Source organism: Scyliorhinus torazame, chromosome 3, assembly GCF_047496885.1.
Source record: "Scyliorhinus torazame isolate Kashiwa2021f chromosome 3, sScyTor2.1, whole genome shotgun sequence".
In the NCBI taxonomy this organism is placed as follows: domain Eukaryota; kingdom Metazoa; phylum Chordata; class Chondrichthyes; order Carcharhiniformes; family Scyliorhinidae; genus Scyliorhinus; species Scyliorhinus torazame.
Window position 1 is genome coordinate 141,696,851 of NC_092709.1, and position 12,057 is coordinate 141,708,907.

Consider the following 12,057-nt stretch of genomic DNA (forward strand, 5'->3'; position numbering starts at 1 on the left):
GGACTCCTTAGGGGGAGACAATTACCCACCAACATTGCCTCAGGTGAATGAGGTGTGAATCTCCAAATGGACTCCGAAAACGAGTAACGTGAAACATCGCCTCCTCCCACTTATCTTGGTAAAGAGTACTGTAAAGATACTAGCGATGTTTACACACATGTGTGAGACTGTGCGTGTCTGGGCCTTGTCCTGTTCTGTGGCCGGTATCCTGTTGCCCCTTTATGTTTGGGCCATTCCTCCTTAGCCGGAATGTTCTGAGAGGCTGAATGAGCTTTGAACGAGCTGCTTTTTCTCTTCTTTGTCTCATGGTATTTGTACTGGTCCAATTGTATTGTTGTGCTTGTATTCTCCTCTGTATATATATATGTTGACATATTTTGCTATGCTGTGGAATTCCTGTGATTTAGCTGGATTTGTGACAATGGAAAAAGGTGAATGAAAAGACTTTGTAAAAAAAGAGTCCAGTGAAAAACTATCAGTTTGTGCAAAGTTTGTTTGAACTTTTCTGAAGGCAATGAAGGTAAAAATGTTGTGAAGGGTTAAAAAGAAGTGAGAGGAGGAGGGTTTTAATTGAAGAGGAATGAGTGTTTGCAGCTGTGAGTGGTGAAGCGGACAGGAAAAGGGAGAGTGTTGTGAAGCAGATGTTGAAAATGAGCATGAGGAAAGTGGTAAAGAGATTGATGCGGAGGGAGTGTATGGTGAAAATGTAGTTGTGATAAAAGAAAGCTGGTGGTAAGAATGTAGAGAGGAATGAAAAATTGCTGAGCAGAGGAATGCAAAAGAGCTGTGATGCATTGGCCGGGAATCGAACCCGGGCCTCCCGCGTGGCAGGCGAGAATTCTACCACTGAACCACCAATGCAAGCCACACAACTGAAGCTGAACTTTCAAGCCCAATGCCTGAGTTGCTAACAGATGTTGATGTGTGTTAGCCAAAGAAAACTGCATGTAACCAGCAGAGAGATGCAGTGTAAAGATGAGAAATAACAGTGCAACACCAGTCAATCTTGCATTGGCCGGGAATCGAACCCGGGCCTCCCGCGTGGCAGGCGAGAATTCTACCACTGAACCACCAATGCAACTCCATTATCAAGCTTGTGATGTTCTCCTTTTTTTCCCCAATGCTTTCACTCAGCAGCATTTGCATTTCCTCACTTTGTCCTCTCTTTCCCCAAATGTCAACAAATTTCTTTACCTAAACTTCGGGCACAGCAGCGCATAAACCTCCTGTGCTCTCACTTCACACCACTACAATATCACCTAATGCTACACTGCAATATCATCAGACCGCTACTTTTCTTCATGCAAAGCTAACAGTGCTTCCACTAGGCCAGACTGCAAATTCCATGGCTTGATGACAGACGGCTCCTTCCTTTCAGAATAATATGTTGTGCATCTTTCCGATTTTACAGCCAGGTTGGCTAATTATCCTAATGCTGCGTTACAGTAAAGTGGGATTTCACACCTCCACCAAACAACCTATGTTTGGATGATGGCTTTTATACCGCTACCACCCTTGGTTACATTTGAACTCACATCATCATTTCAGTTATGCAGGCCTCTGCACCATGAACCCACAACATTGGCACAATGCTGTCACATCCTGTGTCCTGATTCCCCATGTGTCATCCTGGTCATCATGCTCTCGAATGTAGGTCCGTGTTTGCGAAACAGGAAAGGAAGTGGTGAATCAGCATTCGCCAAGGTTGAGGAATGTCAGCTTTATGGAAAGAGTTGAGAAGCTGGCATTATCCTAGTTGCAACACAAGGGACTCCCTCGGGGGAGACAATTACCCACCAACATTGCCTCAGGTGAATGAGGTGTGAATCTCCAAATGGACTCCGAAAACGAGTAATGTGAAACATCGCCTCCTCCCACTTATCTTGGTAAAGAGTACTGTAAAGATACTCGCGATGTTTACACACATGTGTGAGTCTGTGCGTGTCTGGGCCTTGTCCTGTTCTGTGGCCGGTATCCTGTTGCCCCTTTATGTTTGGGCCATTCCTCCTTAGCCGGAATGTTCTGAGAGGCTGAATGAGCTTTGAACGAGATGCTTTTTCTCTTCTTTGTCTCATGGTATTTGTACTGGTCCAATTGTGTGGTGTTGGGTGTTCTAACACACAGAAGAGCCAACACAGTTGCATATGGTACAACGCTTGTTTATTTAAACTCACTATTTACAACTTGGTCTTTGCACTCTGCACGTGGGGGGCTCCCTGCTTGTGGTGTTTCAACAGCTCTTTCATGCTTCCTTCTCCCCAGACCTACTGACCTCCAGGTGTCGTGCTCGTGCTTTTTATGTGGTTGGTGTTCTTGTCTGTGATTGGTTGTGGTGTTGTGTACTCTGATTTGCCTGTTAGTGTGTCCATCATGATGTGTGTGTTTGAATATCATGACATCCCCCCTTTTTACAAAGATATGTGCCTACGTGGTAATAAATATGATCGTGACGTGAGTGCATCTAAGAGTGTGTGTGTGTCGTGTGCAGCATGTGTCTATGACGGAACTATGTACATGGGGCGATGTCGAGTGCGTCACATGAATCCAGTTGTACCATAACATAACAGAAATGCGAACGAGAGAAGAAGAAAAAAAATTTTGAACAGTTGTCCAGTCAGACGACATCTGGAACGATAAACAACAACAGGTTATCATGTAAAATTGTCCAACTTATTAAACATATGAACTGTATTATAAGTCCATTCTAATGGGTTTGCGACGAATTCGGGTTGACCGCCTTAAGGGTGGATCAAGAACCACCGGCTGCTGTGCAGGCATGGCCATGGGTGGCGATGGAAAGGGCGTGATGTGCGGCAGCTCCACAAAGTCATCCTCGGAAGCCTGTTGAGGATCTGGCGTGTTGTGTGGCTGTGAACGTGGAAGTCGGCGAAGGGCGCGCCGATTGCGGCGACGCACGGAACCATCCGGCATGCGAACCAGGAACGAGCGGGGAGCCACTTGTCGGAGGACTTCGGCCGGTGCTGACCAGCCACCATACGGTTGATGGACGCGTACTTTGTCTCCGGAGGACAGGGGGGGCAGGTCCGTCGCTCGTGTGTCGTACCGACCTTTCTGGCGATCACGCTGCAGTTGCATGTCCCGAAGAACCGCCTCATGGTCTGTTGTCGGTGCCAGGACGGAAGGTACCGTCGTCCTGAGGGAGCGACCCATTAGTAGCTGCGCTGGCGAGAGGCCCGTGGATAACGGGGCCGATCGATAGGCCAGCAAGGCAAGGTTAAAGTCCGATCCGGCATCAGCCGCCTTGCACAGGAGCCGCTTTGCGATGTGGACACCCTTTTCAGCCTTCCCGTTCGATTGTGGATGCAGAGGGCTGGATGTCACATGAGTGAAACCATATGCTGCGGCAAAGGACGACCATTCACGGCTGGCAAAACAAGGTCCATTGTCTGACATGACAGTCCTTGGAATGCCATGGCGAGCAAACGTTTCCTTGCAGGCCCCAATGACTGCGGACGACGTCAGATCATGGAGAGGCATGACTTCCGGGTAGTTTGAGAAGTAGTCTATAATAACAATGTAATCTCTGCCGAGCGCGTGAAATAGGTCAACACCCACCTTCGCCCAGGGGGACGTCACCATCTCGTGTGGTAGAAGTGTTTCCGGAGGTTGCGCCGGCTGAAACCTCTGACAGGTTGTGCAGTTGAGCACCATGTTGGCTATGTCTTCATTAATACCCGGCCAATATACCGCCGCCCGGGCCCTTCGTCTGCATTTTTCGACACCCAAGTGGCCTTCGTGTAGTTGACGAAGAATCATCTGGCGCACACTGTGTGGAATGACGATCCTATGCGATTTCATAAGGACCCCGTCTATATTGGTGAGATCATCTCGCACATTGTAAAACTGGGGGCACTGCCCTTTTAGCCACCCTTCCGTCATGTGGCGCATCACTCGCTGCAGCAGAGGGTCAGTCGCCGTCTCTGCGCGTATGTGGGCCAGACAAGGATCATCAGCTGGCATATTTGCTGCTGTCAGAGTCACGTGTGCCTCAATTTGACGCACGAACCCCTCCGCATCTGGTGGTGTGCTCACTGCTCGGGAAAGAGTGTCCGCCACTATGAGTTCCTTCCCCGGAGTGTAGATCAGTTCAAAATCGTACCTCCTGAGTTTGAGTAAGATGCGCTGGAGGCGAGGAGTCATGTCGTTCAGGTCTTTGTTAATGATGTTGACCAGGGGGCGGTGGTCAGTTTCGACCGTGAATCGTGGCAGGCCATACACATAGTCGTGGAACTTGTCCAGTCCAGTTAACAAGCCCAGGCATTCTTTTTCGATTTGCGCGTAGCGCTGTTCGGTAGGGGTCATGGCTCGTGAGGCATACGCAACCGGGGCCCATGATGACGTGCTGTCTTTTTGCAGGAGTACCGCTCCAATACCAGATTGGCTGGCGTCTGTTGAGATCTTTGTAGGGCGAGTCGCGTCAAAGAAGGCCAGCACTGGTGCCGTGACCAGTTTGTGCTTGAGCTCCTCCCATTCCTGCTGATGCGACTGGTGCCAGTTGAATTCCGTCGATTTTTTTACGAGATGGCGCATGTTTGTTGTATGAGAAGCCAGGTTGGGAATGAACTTCCCAAGGAAGTTGACCATGCCCAGGAATCTTAAGACAGCCTTCTTGTCAGCCGGTCGTGGCATGGCTGTGATGGCGCTAACCTTGTCTGCATCGGGACGGACCCCGGACCTTGAGATGTGGTCCCCGAGGAATTTCAGCTCCGTCTGGCCGAAAGCACACTTCGCACGGTTGAGACGCAGGCCATTTTGCCGTATGCGGGTGAAGACACGTCGAAGACGATGCATGTGTTCCTGCGGAGTGGTGGACCAAATGATGATATCGTCCACATATACACGTACCCCTTCGATGCCTTCCATCATCTGCTCCATAATGCGGTGGAATACTTCAGATGCCGAAATGATGCCGAATGGCATCCGGTTGTAGCAGAATCTGCCAAAAGGGGTGTTGAATGTGCATAGTCTTCGGCTGGCCGGGTCCAGTTGGATCTGCCAGAATCCTTTGGACGCATCCAATTTAGTGAATATGTTGGCTCGCGCCATCTCGCTGGTGAGGTCTTCTCGTTTCGGGATGGGATAGTGTTCCCGCATGATGTTGTTGTTCAGATCTTTTGGATCTATACATATACGGAGCTCGCCAGAGGGCTTCTTTACACAGACCATGGAGCTGACCCATGGCGTGGGCTCCGTGACCTTGGATAGGACCCCTTGGTCCTGAAGAATCTGCAGTTGTGCCTTGAGGCGGTCTTTGAGAGGCGCAGGAACCCTGCGAGGTGCGTGAACGACAGGGATGGCGTCCGGTCTGAGTCGAATCTTGTACGTGTGTGGCAATGTCCCCATGCCTTCAAAAACCTCCTGGTTGTGAGCGAGGAGGGAATGGAGATTCGCGTGGAACTCAGCATCCGGGAAGTCGGATATCTCATCTGGAGAGAGAGACATGATGCGCTGTACCAGGTGAAGGACCTTACACGCTTGTGCGCCCAGTAACGAGTCCTTTGATGAGCCCACAACTTCGAAGGGGAGTGTGGCCGTGTACCTCTTGTGAGTCACCTGTAGCTGGCAAGATCCTACGGACGGGATAACGTTCCCGTTATAGTCAACCATCTTAAGCCGGGATGGTGTGATGAGTGGTTTGACCTTCATGGCCTGGACTGCAGAGTAAGCAATCAGGTTGGCGGATGCGCCGGTGTCCAGACGGAAGGCGACGCGCGATCGGTTGACCGTCAGGGTGGCACACCACTCATCGTCTGGATTGATGGCATTGACCTTGTTGACATCAATGACGGCAACTCTGAAGTCATCCTGGTCATCTGCATCACTTAACTGGAAGTCTTGATGCGTGGGCTGGACGGTCCTGACTCGTGTGCGAGGTTGTCGAGGATGCGCCGGATCCATGGGTTGAGCCGCACGACAGCGGGCTGCGTAGTGGCCTATCATGGCACATCTGTTGCACTGTTGGTATTTTGCAGGACATTGCCCTTTTAAGTGTAGACCTCCACACTTGCTGCACGTCATGACGTCACGGCGTTCGTTGCGCCACTGCGCATGCGCAGTGCGATCTTGCGGTGGGCGCGCCTGCGCAGTGCGTCCCTCGTTGTGGCCGTTATTCTTGGCGCGCACCTGCGCGGGAGACCGCGAAAAGCGCGGGAAGCGGCCGCTGTCGTCCGGGCCGTGGGGCGGGAAGAAATCGACGGCCTGGATGCGTTCAACGTCGTGGGCGGCCTGGCTTGCCGATTCGACGGCTGGGGACCCCCTCCGTGCCAACTCGGACGCCTGAAATCGGGCAAAACGGCAGGCAGCATTCTCATGGAGGACACAGGCTTCCACAGCAGACGCTAAGGTGAGGCTCTTTATTTTAAGAAGCTGCTGGCGTAGGCCACTGGAGGCAACGCCAAAAACAATCTGGTCCCTGATCATGGACTCTGTGGTGGTGCCGTAACCGCAGGACTGCGCCAGAATCCGGAGGTGCGTCAAAAAGGGTTGAAAAAGCTCCTCCTTACCTTGCAGGCGTTGCTGAAAGATGTATCTTTCGAAAGTTTCGTTTACTTCAGTTTGAAAGTGCTGGTCCATTTTGAGGATGACCGTGTCATATTTGGCCTGGTTTTCGCCTTCCTCGAACACCAGTGAATTAAAGACATCATTTGGGTGGGGGCCTGCGTAGAAGAGGAGCATTGCAATCTTCGAATCATCCGAGACATTCTGTTTTTCGGTGGCACGGATGTACAGGTCAAATCGCTGCCTGTAGAGCTTCCAGTTGGTGCCTAGGTTCCCCGTGACTTGCATCGGCTGCGGTTTGCCGGTGTGGTCCATGTCCAGAATGGCAGGTTGGTAGGCAGGTATCGATCCACTCCTGTACCATGTGGTGTTGGGTGTTCTAACACACAGAAGAGCCAACACAGTTGCATATGGTACAACGCTTGTTTATTTAAACTCACTATTTACAACTTGGTCTTTGCACTCTGCACGTGGGGGGCTCCCTGCTTGTGGTGTTTCAACAGCTCTTTCATGCTTCCTTCTCCCCAGACCTACTGACCTCCAGGTGTCGTGCTCGTGCTTTTTATGTGGTTGGTGTTCTTGTCTGTGATTGGTTGTGGTGTTGTGTACTCTGATTTGCCTGTTAGTGTGTCCATCATGATGTGTGTGTTTGAATATCATGACAAATTGTATTGTTGTGCTTGTGTTCTCCTCTGTATATATATATGTTGACATATTTTGCTATGCTGTGGAATTCCTGTGATTTAGCTGGCTATTTGTGACAATGGAAAAAGGTGAATGAAAAGACATTGTAAAAAAAAAGAGTCCAGTGAAATCTATCAGTTTGTGCAAAGTTTGTTTGAACTTTTCTGAAGGCAATGAAGGTAAAAATGTTGTGATGGGTTAAAAAGAAGTGAGAGGAGGAGGGTTTTAATTGAAGAGGAATGAGTGTTTGCAGCTGTGAGTGGTGAAGCGGACAGGAAAAGGGAGAGTGTTGTGAAGCAGATGTTGAAAATGAGCATGAGGAAAGTGGGAATGAGATTGATGCGGAGGGAGTGGTGAAAATGTAGTTGCGATAAAAGAAAGCTGGTGGTAAGAATGTAGAGAGGAATGAAAAATTGCTGAGCACAGGAATGCAAAAGAGCTGTGATGCATTGGCCGGGAATCGAACCCAGGCCTCCCGCGTGGCAGGCGAGAATTCTACCACTGAGCCACCAATGCAAGCCATGCAACTGAAGCTGAACTTTCAACCCCAATGCCTGAGTTGCTAACAGATGTTGATGTGTGTTAGCCAAAGAACACTGCATGGAACCAGCAGAGAGATGCAGTGTAAAGATGAGAAATAACAGTGCAACACCAGTCGATCTTGCATTGGCCGGGAATCGAACCCGGGCCTCCCGCGTGGCAGACGAGAATTTACCACTGAACCACCAATGCAACTCCACTATCAATCTCATGATGTTCTCCTTTTTTTCCCCAATGCTTTCACTCAGCAGCATTTCCATTTCCTCACTTTGTCCTCTCTTTCCCCAAATTGCAACAAATTTCTTTACCTAAACCTCGGGCACAGCAGCGCATAAACCTCATGTGCTCTCACTTCACACCACGACAGATCATCTAATGCTACACTGCAATATCATCAGGCCGCTACTTTTCTTCACGCAAAGTAACAGTGCTTCCACTAGGCCAGACTGCAAATTCCATGGCTCGAATACATACGGCTCCTTCCTTTCAGAATAATATGTTGTGCATCTTTCCGATTTTACAGCCAGGTTGGCTAATTATCCTAATGCTGCGTTACAGTAAAGTGGGATTTCACACCTCCACCAAACAACCTATGTTTGGATAATGGCTTTTATACCGCTACCAGCCTTGGTTACATTTGAACTCACATCATCATTTCAGTTATGCAGGCGTCTGTACCATGAACCCACAACATTGGCACAATGCTGTCACATCCTGTGTCCTGATTCCCCATGTGTCATCCTGGTCATCATGCTCTCGAATGTAGGTCCGTGTTTGCAAAACAGAAAAGGAAGGGGTGAATCAGCATTAGCCAAGGTTGAGGAATGTCAGCTTTATGGAAAGAGTTGAGAAGCTGGCATTATCCTCGTTGCAACACAAGGGACTCCTTAGGGGGAGACAATTACACACCAACATTGCCTCAGGTGAATGAGGTGTGAATCTCCAAATGGACTCCGAAAACGAGTAACGTGAAACATCGCCTCCTCCCACTTATCTTGGAAAAGAGTACTGTAAAGATAATCGCGATGTTTACACACATGTGTGAGACTGTGCGTGTCTGGGCCTTGTCCTGTTCTGTGGCCGGTATCCTGTTGCCCCTTTATGTTTGGGCCATTCATCCTTAGCCGGAATGTTCTGAGAGGCTGAATGAGCTTTGAACGAGATGCTTTTTCTCTTTGTCTCATGGTATTTGTACTGGTCCAATTGTATTGTTGTGCTTGTGTTCTCGTCTGTATATATATGTTGACATATTTTGCTATGCTGTGGAATTCCTGTGATTTAGCTGGCTATTTGTGACAATGGAAAAAGGTGAATGAAAATACATTGTAAAAAAAAAGAGTCCAGTGAAAAATTATCAGTTTGTGCAAAGTTTGTTTGAACTTTTCTTAAGGCAATGAAGGTAAAAATGTTGTGAAGGGTTAAAAAGAAGTGAGAGGAGGAGGGTTTTAATTAAAGAGGAATGAGTGTTTGCAGCTGTGAGTGGTGAAGCGGACAGGAAAAGGGAGAGTGTTGTGAAGCAGATGTTGAAAATGAGCATGAGGAAAGTGGTAAAGAGATTGATGCGGAGGGAGTGTATGGTGAAAATGTAGTTGCGATAAAAGAAAGCTGGTGGTAAGAATGTAGAGAGGAATGAAAAATTGCTGAGCACAGGAATGCAAAAGAGCTGTAATGCATTGGCCAGGAATCAAACCCGGGCGTCCCGCGTGGCTGCCGAGAATTCTACCACTGAACCACCAATGCAAGCCACACAATTGAAGCTGAACTTTCAAGCCCAATGCCTGAGTTGCTAACAGATGTTGATGCGTGGTAGCCAAAGAATACTGCATGGAACCAGCAGAGAGATGCAGTGTAAAGATGAGAAATAACAGTGCAACACCAGTCGATCTTGCATTGGCCGGGAATCAAACCCGGGCCTCCCGCGTGGCAGACGAGAATTCTACCACTGAACCACCAATGCAACTCCACTATCAATCTCATGATGTTCTCCTTTTTTTCCCCAATGCTTTCACTCAGCAGCATTTCCATTTCCTCACTTTGTCCTCTCTTTCCCCAAATTGCAACAAATTTCTTTACCTAAACTTCGGGCACAGCAGCGCATAAACCTCATGTGCTCTCACTTCACACCACTACAGATCACCTAATGCTACACTGCAATATCATCAGGCCGCTACTTTTCTTCACGCAAAGCTAACAGTGCTTCCACTAGGCCAGACTGCAAATTCCATGGCTTGATAACATACGGCTCCTTCCTTTCAGAATAATATGTTGTGCATCTTTCCGATTTTACAGCCAGGTTGGCTAATTATCCTAATGCTGCGTTACAGTAAAGTGGGATTTCACACCTCCACCAAACAACCTATGTTTGGATAATGGCTTTTATACCGCTACCAGCCTTGGTTACATTAGAACTCACATCATCATTTCAGTTATGCAGGCCTCTGCACCATGAACCCACAACATTGGCACAATGCTGTCACATCCTGTGTCCTGATTCCCCATGTGTCATCCTGGTCATCATGCTCTCGAATGTAGGTCCGTGTTTGCAAAACAGGAAAGGAAGGGGTGAATCAGCATTAGCCAAGGTTGAGGAATGTCAGCTTTATGGAAAGAGTTGAGAAGCTGGCATTATCCTCGTTGCAACACAAGGGACTCCTTAGGGGGAGACAATTACCCACCAACATTGCCTCAGGTGAATGAGGTGTGAATCTCCAAATGGACTCCGAAAACGAGGAACGTGAAACATCGCCTCCTCCCACTTATCTTGGAAAAGAGTACTGTAAAGATACTCGCGATGTTTACACACATGTGTGAGACTGTGCGTGTCTGGGCCTTGTCCTGTTCTGTGGCCGGTATCCTGTTGCCCCTTTATGTTTGGGCCATTCCTCCTTAGCCGGAATGTTCTGAGAGGCTGAATGAGCTTTGAACGAGCTGCTTTTTCTCTTCTTTGTCTCATGGTATTTGTACTGGTCCAATTGTATTGTTGTGCTTGTATTCTCCTCTGTATATATATATGTTGACATATTTTGCTATGCTGTGGAATTCCTGTGATTTAGCTGGCTATTTGTGACAATGGAAAAAGGTGAATGAAAAGACATTGTAAAAAAAAAGAGTCCAGTGAAAAATTATCAGTTTGTGCAAAGTTTGTTTGAACTTTTCTTAAGGCAATAAAGGTAAAAATGTTGTGAAAGGTGAAAAAGAAGTCAGGGAAGGAGGTTTTTAATTGAAGAGGAATGAGTGTTTGCAGCTGGGAGTGGTGAAGCGGACAGGAAAAGGGAGAGTGTTGTGGAGCAGATGTTGAAAATGAGCATGAGGAAAGTGGTAAAGAGATTGATGCGGAGGGAGTGTATGGTGAAAATGTAGTTGTGATAAAAGAAAGCTGGTGGTAAGAATGTAGAGAGGAAGGAAAAATTGCTGAGCAGAGGAATGCAAAGGAGCTGCAATGGATTGGCCGGGAATCCAACCCGGGCCTCTCACGTGGCAGGTGAGAATTCTACCACTGAACCACCAATGCAAGCCACACAACTGAAGCTGAACTTTCATGCACAATGCCTGAGTTGCTAACAGATGTTGATGTGTGTTAGCCAAAGAAAACTGCATGTAACCAGCAGCGAGATGCAGTGTAAAGATGAGAAATAACAGTGCAACACCAGTCAATCTTGCATTGGCCAGGAATCGAACCCGGGCCTCCCGCGTGGCAGGCGAGAATTCTACGACTGAACCACCAATGCAAGCCACGCAACTGAAGCTGAACTTTCAAGCCCAATGCCTGAGTTGCTAACAGATGTTGATGTGTGTTCGCCAAAGAAAACTGCATGTAACCAGCAGAGAGATGCAGTGTAAAGATGAGAAATAACAGTGCAACACCAGTCAATCTTGCATTGGCCAGGAATCGAACCCGGGCCTCCCGCGTGGCAGGCGAGAATTCTACCACTGAACCACCAATGCAACTCCACGATCAATTTCATGATGTTCTCCTTTTTTTCCCCAATGCTTTCACTCAGCAGCATTTCCATTTCCTCACTTTGTCCTCACTTTCCCCATATTGCAACAAATTTCTTTACCTAAACTTCGGGCACAGCAGCGCATAAACCTCATGTGCTCTCACTTCACACCACGACAGATCACCTAATGCTACACTGCAATATCATCAGGCCGCTACTTTTCTTCACGCAAAGCTAACAGTGCTTCCACTGGGCCAGACTGCAAATTCCATGGCTTGATAACATACGGCTCCTTCCTTTCAGAATAATATGTTGTGCATCTTTCCGATTTTACAGCCAGGTTGGCTAATTATCCTCATGCTGCGTTACAGTA

General features: G+C 48.2%; 7 non-coding genes across 7 annotated transcripts; all 7 read right to left on the bottom strand.

Annotated features, from left to right (window-relative positions):
- Positions 1 to 790: 790 nt before the first annotated feature.
- On the bottom strand, positions 791 to 861 carry trnag-gcc (transfer RNA glycine (anticodon GCC)). Its single transcript has one exon. It is a non-coding gene; the product is annotated as a tRNA-Gly (tRNA).
- Positions 862 to 1,007: 146 nt separating this feature from the next.
- Positions 1,008 to 1,078, bottom strand: trnag-gcc (transfer RNA glycine (anticodon GCC)). Its single transcript has one exon. It is a non-coding gene; the product is annotated as a tRNA-Gly (tRNA).
- Positions 1,079 to 7,648: 6,570 nt separating this feature from the next.
- Positions 7,649 to 7,719, bottom strand: trnag-gcc (transfer RNA glycine (anticodon GCC)). The gene has a single exon. It is a non-coding gene; the product is annotated as a tRNA-Gly (tRNA).
- A 1,910-nt stretch (positions 7,720 to 9,629) lies between these two features.
- trnag-gcc (transfer RNA glycine (anticodon GCC)) lies at positions 9,630 to 9,700 on the bottom strand. Its single transcript has one exon. It is a non-coding gene; the product is annotated as a tRNA-Gly (tRNA).
- Positions 9,701 to 11,183: 1,483 nt separating this feature from the next.
- On the bottom strand, positions 11,184 to 11,254 carry trnag-gcc (transfer RNA glycine (anticodon GCC)). The gene has a single exon. It is a non-coding gene; the product is annotated as a tRNA-Gly (tRNA).
- Positions 11,255 to 11,400: 146 nt separating this feature from the next.
- On the bottom strand, positions 11,401 to 11,471 carry trnag-gcc (transfer RNA glycine (anticodon GCC)). Its single transcript has one exon. It is a non-coding gene; the product is annotated as a tRNA-Gly (tRNA).
- A 146-nt stretch (positions 11,472 to 11,617) lies between these two features.
- trnag-gcc (transfer RNA glycine (anticodon GCC)) lies at positions 11,618 to 11,688 on the bottom strand. Its single transcript has one exon. It is a non-coding gene; the product is annotated as a tRNA-Gly (tRNA).
- Positions 11,689 to 12,057: the final 369 nt, after the last annotated feature.